This window comes from Momordica charantia, assembly GCF_013281855.1.
Source record: "Momordica charantia cultivar OHB3-1 chromosome 3 unlocalized genomic scaffold, Mcharantia_2.0 BLBB01000003.1, whole genome shotgun sequence".
NCBI classification, from domain to species: domain Eukaryota; kingdom Viridiplantae; phylum Streptophyta; class Magnoliopsida; order Cucurbitales; family Cucurbitaceae; genus Momordica; species Momordica charantia.
This window is the reverse complement of record NW_028275161.1, coordinates 21,444,103-21,450,180: the sequence shown is the minus strand read 5'-3', so window position 1 is coordinate 21,450,180 and position 6,078 is coordinate 21,444,103. Positions and strand designations below refer to the sequence as shown.

Below are 6,078 nucleotides of genomic sequence, written 5' to 3'. Positions count from 1 at the left end.
TAATTAAGTAATCACATATCTCATGATATGTAATCGTGTAGAGACATGTGTTTCTTGATTAAAATTTAGCTTTGTTGTTTTGGGATTAAAGTCCTTGGATCGAAATCTAGTTTTATTGAGAATAAGTTGCATTGTTGTTCTTATGGGGAACAATTAGTTAAGCTCTATTTGATAAGGATTATTATTTAAAAAAAAATGATATCTACACAATTATTTTTATATTATCTTTCACCTTTCTTTAATAAATAAATTTAAAATGTAAGCTAAATTTTAAAAAGAAAATCAAGCTTTCAAAACCCACTTTTTTTTTTTTTTAATTTTCAAATTCTGCAAGTAATATTTATAAACCTCATTTTCAAAAACCAAAAAATACAAATCTAAATCCAAATGAGCTGCAGATTTGATATTTCTTAAAGAACCAACAACAGAGAAAAAAAAAAGTCAATGAAGAGGCTAAAATAGCAATTAAAAACTAAATTAAAGTGATATTTGTCTAACATATAACAAGGTAATTAAAAACTACAATAATAAACTGATAACTGATAGTGTAACCTAAATTAACTCGACAACCCATTATTCATGATAAGAGTCCAGATCTGAAGGGTATGCCAGTTTCCGACAACCAATCAAATCCATTAATGAAGTTTTGTACAGTAAATGTTTGCGCTAATTGTTCATCAATTACATGAAATCCTGTCCAATTTACTCTTTTGGACATGTCAGCACTAGGACCTCTGTTGTCGAACTCTCCGTAAAACAAGTGGTCTACCGGTACACCCACCACTCCGACCACCCTTCCGGCGCCACCACGTCATCAAGAAATGACTCCATGAAAACAACACTTGGACGCTGGCTCTATTAGCTGCTATCTCTGGTGAACTTGTGACGGAACAGTTCTGAAAGGAGTGGGCGAGTGTACCGGTAGACCGCTTGTTTTATGGAGAGTTCAACAACAGAGATATGAGTGCTGACGTGTCCAAAAGAGTAAATTGGATGGGATTTCATGTAATTGATGAACACGCAAACATTTTACCATACAAAGTTTCATTAATGGATCTAATTGGTTGTCAGAAACTGGTGTAGTTGTTAGATCTAAAGGGTATGCCGGTTTCTGCCAACCAATCAGATCCGTTAATAAAATTTTGTACATTAAATGTTTCAGCTAATTTTTTTATCAATTATTTGAAATCCTGTACAACTTACTCTTTTGGACTGCATAAAAGAGATGGTATATTGGGACCCTGGGACCTCACTCGGACCACCTGCCGATGCCACCACGTCACCAAGGAATGATTCCATGAACACAATAGTGGAATATTGCCTCCACGGCCGACCCAAAAACACTAGGCCCTATTGGCTGTGTGTCTGACGAAACTGTGACTGAACATTTTGAAAGGAGAAGTTGGGGGACGTTGGATATTCTTTTGATTGTGCGGTGACTGTAATAGTTTTGCTCAGTATGCGAGCGTAGATGTTACAGTTTTGGAACACAACAAGTCCGTGTCTAAATATGAAATACACGCTCCCGTAGATGTCACACTCCTTGAAAAATTAGGATTATTTTCCCTTTGAATACAAAGTGTCTTGAAAACCCAGAAATCTGCACTTATAATAGGTAGTGTACTCGGCTTCATTATGACAGCCACTGCTTGGTCATTTTGAAGTCCGGCAGAGTTGTCGAATGTTAAAGATTGCTTTGATGGCTGCCATGTAAATGAAACCAAGAAATCAGTGGGTTTCATTGTTATTGAAGGAAAAAAAAAAAGTTACTGCAATGGCAAGATTATATATTGGAGGGGCTGTTGATGTAGAGGAAAACACCCATAACTGAAGTCAAAGAAGTCTAATTTAATACCACAAAATAATATCTCATAATTCCATCAAAATAAAAATAATGTCTCTCATAATTGGGGAGAGTTATAAAAGAGAAGGAAGGCACTTACTGAAAGTTGCGGAGTTGGTAGTCGTGAATCCAGACTTCCAGTTCCATTACTTCTAAGAAGTTGATCTGGTTATCACCGCAATCATCTCTTTCATTAACGACAGATAAACTTCAAAGCTTTGAAAGGAGAATCCACTATGTTCTGTTGGTGATTCTTTAGATTGTGCAACTAACCAAGAATTTGGGTTAACTGACCCATAATTATAATAAAATAAATAGTGGTTATTTGAAAGTGGGGAAAGGAACAAGAACAAGAAAAAGGACTGCAGAGACTCACACAAAGGTCGTCTTCGACGATTCTGTGAAAATTAAAAGATTAAAATTCCGTAAGCTTTTTACGACATTGATAAGAAAAATCATGAAATTTTTGAAGCTAATTAAAAATAATGAACTACATAACTTTTAAAAGGAAAAAAAATAAAGGATGGAAGTTGAATTGAAAATGAAGAAGGAAGAGATGGAGTGGTGTGAGAAGAGAAGAAAAGGGCATACATATATATATAGGTGACCAATTCCAACTACCAACTAGAGAAATTGGTGGAAATCATAAACACTAGAGATATTAGCATTTAATTAGTAATTAGTGGGGTTGTTTAGCTGTTCTTTTTCCTTAATATTTATTACTTTTAAACAAAATGATTGTTCAAACAGAGTTTTTTTTTTTTTTTTTGTTGAGGAGGGGATTTGAACTCAAAACCTCTTGGTCGGAATCTTCAATTTTGATTTTTTAGTTTTAAAAGATATCAATTAAGATTGAATTATTATTAAACACTGTAAGTTTATTAGCATATATAAATTATCTGGTACAAATTAAAAGGAAGTTGGAGAGCGTCAATATATATATATAAAAAGGCACATTTACTCTATTTATGCCCTTTAAGGGAAAATGGAAGTAGGTGTTTATTAATTGAGGAGTTATTTTGATTCAAGAAGTTCCCTATTTAGAAACAAAATAAATGAGAAAAAAGGTCATATCTCAGAAATTGATGATATTAGGTAATCTCTTCTGCAGATTAAATAAATTTGGTATTGTGTAAGCTGGCAAAGAAACATTGGTTTTCTATAACATCTATTGAAATGAGAAAGAAATAATACTCTTGTATTAATTAAGAAATTTAATGTGAACAAAATTAAGAAATTCAAAGTTAGGGTTTGGAAACAAAAATCATCTACGTATTTGCCAAAATTTTGTAAGATATAATATATATTTTTTCTTTTTAAAAGGATCATTGATATGTGTGATTTTTGTGCTCGAAGTCAGATCTTCGATTCTTTTTTCTCGAAATGATTTTTTTAATACAATAAATTGGGATATATGTATTTGAATCTTCGACATCAAAAAAAAAGAATAGGTGCAAATTACCGGTGATTATACTGATCTTTTTTATAATAATGATTCTTGTTCATGTAAAATGAAGGAATGGTTCTCTTGTAATTAAGATAACAAGTCATATACTAATGCAATAATAACTGTTTTATGCTCAAATTTGAATGGATTTGCCAACATGATCATAACTCAACGATAATTGACATAATAATAGTAAAAATTATTTGCATAGAAATTGAACAAAAAAAAAAAAGAATTAGAAAGAGGTTAGTGGTTAGATAGAAAAGTAGAAGAAATTAAAATGAAATCTTACCACCAAATTTTGAAGAATCAAAAGTCCAAAAATCTTGAACACACTTCCACGTTTTGTGTTCACCTATTTCTTTTAATAAATTTGGATGCATAACCCAAAATTTAGATAAGTGTTAGTAATTTTTACTATATATTTTATTTTTGCGAGTTCACTTATTAATTTGAAAAAAATCAGGAAAATCTCACTAATTTAATCCATCAAACTTATCAAATTAAGTTTGATTAATTGAAAAAAATCAAGGAAAACCTCACTAATTTAATCAATCAAGCTTCTCAAATTAAGTTTGATTAATACATGAATCGTAGTAAAATAGTAAATATCATTTTTGTTTAGGCTCCATAAGTTTAAATATTTTGGCAAAAAAACATAAATATAAATAAACTTGTTAGCCATCACTATCAAAAAACTAGAAATGTAAGTAAAAATACAACTTTGGCAGCTTCATCACAAGCAGAGATATGCTACTTTAAGTAATTCTTACCACAAATTTTGTTGTGTTTTCAACCACCACCACCGATACAAATTAATGATGCAGGTACAAAATTAAAAATATGATTAAACTTAAAGGTATTTTTATTTGGTTTTTAAACCTTGTAATTTTCCAATCTATTTGTCATTACTGTTGGGATGGGAATCGAACTCACAACCTCTTGGGTCGAGATATATGCTAATTACTGTTATATGCTCGCTTTGGCCATAAAAATGAAAGAAGTTGTAAGTAATAAAGATATATTAATTGTGGTGTGCCCATATATATTAGTAGAACTTTGATGGAGGGAATTGCATACATATATTTATATAGTAGTTGATGTGTTGTAATTGGATGAAAATGACAGGTAACTAGTTTTCACAAACCCTAATTGGTATACTTGTACAAATATTAAATTAGGGCAGTTGGCATATTCCTTAATCCATTCTTATTGATAAAAGCTTAGCAAGGGAATTGAGTGTTTAGGAGGAATATTGAGCATTTTAAGAGCCGTGTAGATCTAACCAAGCCTAATTAGGCTTATTTACGAACCCGGTTAGGAATCACACGTCGATCAATAGACCTCATAAAATTTATGAGATATTTGAGCTACTTTCTTCTTACAAATTGGTTTCGAGATATAACCTCTTCATTTTCTATATAAATATAGCAAATAGGCATAGAATCAGTTGCTTTGAATATGAAAAATGTAAAAATAATCAATGGTTTGCAGTATATTAAAGATCATTGTAGAAAATAATAAAACAAAATTTTATAACGTATTGAAAAGCAAGATGAAAGTGGTAAAAATAATGAATGAAACATGAAGAATTTGGGTTAATTGGAATCAGAATTATTACTAAACCCTAATTAGCTGACATGACCAACCTCATTTTTCAAACATTTTTTAATACAAACAAATGGGATCCTAATTCACAATTTTTTGGTCGAAAATAAATATTTAAATAAGTTGAATAGTTCAATCATAACAATCGATGAGAAGTTTGGTGTTTTTATTTGAATATGTTGGAATAAGTTGAGAACTTCTGTCTGTAAGCACATTTTAAACTTTACCAACCATGCATTTCTGGAAACAAAAATCATCTACGTATTTGCCAAAATTTTGTCACATATATAATATATATTTTTGCTAGTTCACCTATTAATTTTTAAAAAAAATCAGGAAAACCTCACTAATTTAATCAATCAAGCTTCTCAAATTAAGTTTGATTAATACACGAAATCGTAGTAAAATAAAAAAATTTAAGCTTAAAAAACAAGCTCTAATGTCTTTTTCATCTAAATCCTATCTATTTCATATATATTTTCTAACTCATTTGAGATATATGAGAATGCCTTTTTCAACAAATTTTCATGAAAATCTATCAATAGGTACATTTTGCAACATTTTTTAAAGTTTAAGGTGAATATTGTAACACTTGTCCAAGTGTAAAGTGTGAATCGATACACACTATCAAGTTCATGTTAAAAATAATATTTTTCAATTATATTTGTAAGCATTTGTGCCCCTCCTGACATAAAATCCTGATGCGACCCACTACAACCAAGATGGTGGTTTTTGGCATAACTCAAATGCATCTTTACAAAATACAATCTTATCACATGTATATCTCAGGTTCAAACCCAAATCATCTTTATCGTTCTTTTACAATGCTTCTAGCGATGATTTCAAAATTTCTAAACCCCACTCATACTACTTTACGCATACATTAAAAATGTACCGTATGTCTTTGTCTAAGTCAGACTGCTCCAGAAGATACAAATGATTCTACTAGCATTAGTCATAGAATGATTTATAAATATGGCTAAAAGTCCTCATAAGTTTAGTTTCAAGTTTTGATGAGGATATGCACATCGATGGATACTTTGATGAACTCCTCCTCGAATTTGTTGCATGTGCTGTTAACAAAAACTATTCGAGATTGCAATTTTATAGGTTAGAGAAATGGGACATAAACTGCTAAAAAGAAGTAAAGGAGATCATACCAGAGAGTTTTCCACTGTCA

At 30.8% G+C, this 6,078-nt stretch overlaps 1 long non-coding RNA gene across 1 annotated transcript; it reads right to left on the bottom strand.

The window, feature by feature from the left end:
- Positions 1-465: 465 nt before the first annotated feature.
- Positions 466-2,524, bottom strand: LOC111008650 (uncharacterized). Its single transcript, XR_002601142.2, has 2 exons — positions 1,944-2,524; positions 466-1,703 (listed from the first exon to the last, which is right to left on the bottom strand). It is a non-coding gene; the product is annotated as an uncharacterized LOC111008650 (long non-coding RNA).
- Positions 2,525-6,078: the final 3,554 nt, after the last annotated feature.